The sequence below is a fragment of the Alexandromys fortis genome, unplaced genomic scaffold, assembly GCF_014885135.2.
Source record: "Alexandromys fortis isolate MF-2015 unplaced genomic scaffold, M_Fortis_MF-2015_v1.1 scaffold_8_9099976_23576923, whole genome shotgun sequence".
Classification (NCBI taxonomy): domain Eukaryota; kingdom Metazoa; phylum Chordata; class Mammalia; order Rodentia; family Cricetidae; genus Alexandromys; species Alexandromys fortis.
In genome coordinates this window covers 6,216,615-6,221,091 of record NW_026067899.1, presented here as the reverse complement: position 1 = coordinate 6,221,091, position 4,477 = coordinate 6,216,615, and positions in this window count along the sequence as shown.

The window sequence follows — 4,477 nt, the reverse complement described above, 5'->3', positions numbered from 1 at the left end:
TTTTTTTTTTTTTTTTTTTGGCCTGTTGGAAGCTAGCAGGGGGAACATGCATCACTGAAAACCTAGAAAAGCCACAGGTCTATAAAGTACATTTTGACATTGGTTGATTGAATTTTCTCTTTCAACTGACTTGTATCATTGCTTTTATCCAGTAGATCTTCACTAGCAACTTCATTGCTGGGATGTGCATTCTGATGACTTGTAAGGTTGAAAGGGAAGAAAACCAGACTGCCATCCATACAGTCATTTTACCGCACGATGTCATGCCGTGTGTCACAGTTTCTAAACTGACTTTTCTTGTGTACAAGTTATGACATCAAAGATGCCAAAGGGGATATAAGATAAGCTACAATGATATTCAACAGAATTTATCCTGGATCTTATGTTGTAATAATTTATTCATATTAGCTGTAGTCCTCTGTATTTATATTTTCAGTATTTATTAGGAACGACATGGAAATTCCTGTATTTATTGTGGCTTTTTGTTGCAGTGTGTATGTATATATATATGCATATATATATTACAAATAAGCATTTTTAAGTCTGATCTTTAAGTTTCTTTTATTAGTGGCACTTGTATTGTGCTGTACTTTTTATTATATATTGTACAATAGCTTGTCCATTTGTTTGCAACAGAGTAAAACTGGTTTCTAAGTTGTAGCTCCTGTTGGGTTTTTATTGTCGTTTGTGTCCTGAGCGCCACTGTCTTCCGCCTTCTTTCACACTCGTGTGTCTACCAAAACACCCTCACTGGGCACTGGGCAGATAGCTTCAGTGGTAAAGTGCAAGCAAAAGGACCCGAGTTTGATCCTCAGAACCCACATAAAAGAGCAAGGAGTGGTCCCCACAGTGGTCTTCTCAGCCCTGCAAAGGCAGAGACAGGCGAATTTCTGGGGTCATTGTGACATCTCTCCGCAATAGGCCAGTAAGAGATCTTTTCATTAGAAAATGAAGAATGATAGTGAAGGTTGTCTTCTGAAACACACACGTGCAAGCGCGCGCATGCACACACACACACCACCCTCCAGTGTCACAGATAACATTCCTAAAAAGCTGTTGGAGAAGGCAGTTTCTACAAAATGGCTCATTATGTTATCATTTCAAAGATGTGTTAACTTTATTATGATTGATCCCGGAGTGTGGATGCTTGCCACACTCTTCCTTCTCAGCTTCTCAACCCATTCATCAAGTAATGATGTGTAAACAAACATGAACACCAAAGGGAGCCCAACCTAAGTGAAATATCAGAGGATGTTGTTACAAAAACAAGCACACTGTCTTGGAACTAAGTGTCTTTTAATTCAACTGGATAGGATTTTTTTTCTTTAATTTTTACTTTTTGCTTTGCTTAAAGCCAAAGTGGTGTTATATGATGTTGAGAGCATGCACACACAAAGATTCTTATATATATGCCTATCTGCTTAGAGGTGTTAGCTCAAGCAAGATAATCAAAGCAGTTTTATTAGGATCAGAACAAGGAAAGACCTTATTCTTTAAATTCCTGTCAAAGGCAGGGCATTTGCTTGTATCTGGATACTAGATTTATAGTCTTGAGAGTTAAATTATATGAAGTTGCTTGAAAATACTCTAACTCCAGTTTGATCATATTATTTAAATATATTCCATCCTTACTGACAATAGAATGAAATCTACCTTCTTTAAAATGCCTTACAAGGTGCCCTGAGACCCAGACACAACCAACTCTTCCCAACCTTTTTCTCTTCATCAGACTCTTTTTGCCTCTCCTGAGCCCCCTGACCCACAAAATAGATTGCTTAGCTATCACATGTAACCCAGCTTCCCACACTCATCATGGCAGCTAGCACAATTCAAATGGGAGGAAGGGAAGGAGGGAGGGAAGGAGGGAGGGAGGGAAGGAGGGAGGGAGGGAGGGAGGGAGGGAGGGAGGGGGGGGGAGGGAGGGAGGGAGGGAGGGAGGGAGGGAGGAAGGGAGGAGAGTTAAACTTCAGGAAGAAAGATTTTTCTTCTGTGTATGTCACTTCAGTGTAAGGCAGCAGACTCTGTTAGGAACAGATCATTACAGGTCTGGCATGTTGGCTCAGTGGCTAAATTCTTGTCCCACAAGTGTGAGAAGATGCACGCGATCACCAGAATTTGTATAAAGCCAGGATCAGTAGCATACGTCTGCAATCCCAGTGCTCCTACAGTGAGATAGGAGGCAGAGACAAGAGAATCACCAGAAGCCTCTAGGCCACCTACCCTGGTGTATTCAGGAGCAGAAAGAGAAAGACCTTGCCTGTCTCAAACAAGGTAGAAGCAAGAGGGGGAGGGAGAGAGAAAGAGGATCAAAGGGGAGGAAGCCCTTCAGAAAAGAGGGACATGTCAGTTTTCAATGTGAACCAAACAAGTTCTAGCCATGTGTGTGTGTGTGTGTGTGTGTGTGTGTGTGAGTGTGTGTGTGTACATGTGTATGTGTCTCTGTGTGTAGAGCATTATGGGAAAAATTGGTGCATAGAGTCATCCCTTGATAATCTGCAATGGCTAGGCCTCTCAAGCCACCTCACAACTGTACATTGAATGTCACACTAGAGTAAGACAGGGGTATTGGGTAAAGGAGGACAAGTCTGTGACAAGCAGAAAGCCGAGGAGTTTGTAGGCAGCAATCTCAGAAGCTAGGACAGGTCCATCCTTGTAGGGATGCCTAGGACTCTACCCCAGCTTTGTGTCTTTCCATCTATTCCCCAGATCTTAAATTTCAAGGAACAACACTTCCATGGCTCTGTAAGTCTCTCTTCCCGGGAGATACTCAGAAGAGCATAGGAAGCATAAACTACAGCCCTTTGCTGCTCTGGCTGTTTCTAGAACCACATCTGACACTCATTCACATCTTTCTTTAGTGGTTAGTTCCCACTCTCTCTTGTCTTCAGCTAACACGCTATCTTGCAGCCCTAATGACCTAACTGGTGACATGATCTATACCCAAGAGGCATCTACGTGAACTGCGTTCCTGCTCCCATATATTTAAAACTAATATGATACTCACATGTCTTACATGTAATGGAGGTGTGATATTGCATACCACCTATGTGCATTTTTCATATATCATACAGCATCCCCAGATTACTTCTAATACATAACACAATGTAAATGTTGTATAAATAGTAGCATGCTATATTGCTTAAGAAACAGTGACTAAAAAAAAAATCTCTATTTAGGTAACAGGTATTTTTTGACGGATGTTTTTCATCCTTAATTAGTTGGATGCATGAATGTAACTGAGCAGATATGGAAGGATGGCTGCATGACTTTACAAAGGTTCTTGACCCAATCCACAAACTGCACCCATTGAATGAATAGTGCTTCATTCTTCCAGAGTGTTGTCCTGAATTTGCACCTCAACTCCACTATAACTATGAGTTATAGATTCAGTTGCTTTGAAGCCTATTTATGGCTGATGGCTCACATGTTAGGATGTTCTGCTCACACCTCCTTTCCCGTGAGTTAGTTATGTTCTGATGTGAGACTCTGTGGGCTCCCATATCAGAAGATCACATCAGAGCAAGCCTCTGAGTTCTTACAGGTACGAATGACAAATTTATGCTTCGGCTATCTTTCTTTTATTTAGAAATAGACCCCAAATAGTCCTGATCCTTCTAGGATATTAAAGGGCCAGTGTGATCCACTGCCCACCTTGTATCTCATTAGACTTCAGAAAAATAACGGCATCCCAGGGCTGTGTCTGGAAATCTGTACAGCTGGCAGCAGCTGGATTTTTATCCTCCCTGGTGAGAGGTAGGTCATAGTCACAGGCCAGCTTGTGTCTTCATGTTTCCCTGACACCCAATCCCTGAGCCTGCCATGGCAACACTGGGGAAGCCCAGGATCAGGGCCAGCTCCTGTCAGTTAGCCAAGATAGTCAGCCCATATCAGTACTACCGAAAACAGATGTAATATGAGCTACAAGGAAGCTGCACACCGTTGTAAATTTTCTCGTAGACACATTTAAAAAGGAAATCAGCATTGATAACATCTTATCTAAACAAATGTATATTTTCGATGGCTGATCAACATACGATTACTAGGAATGTTTTATCCACGTGTTACTATTTGGAATCCAGTGTGCATTTGATGCTTTGATATATTTCAGCTTGGAGTCATGACATGTGGGTAGCTAGCGGATGCTCCGTTGGGTATCACAGACTCAGAATGTGATTCCTCTCCTGCAGAGGGTACTGTCTTGTTGTGGTTGACATATGATTTAGATGTATTTACTCCATGGCCCCTTTCACCTGGAAGACCCACGTCTTCCATACAAACTCAGTGTTCAAGTGCTCCACCAAAGCTGTGGGCTGGAGGTTTTCCTTGCCATTGTTTTTTAAGACTATTCCTGGATAAGGTTAGAATGTTACTTCTACGCATTTTGGGGGGGTGCATGTGGGGGACCCACATAAGAGCGCTTTGTAAGCCAGTCCCTCCGTGAGGCGCAGTCAAATGTTTCCCCTTCTCCGTCAATTGG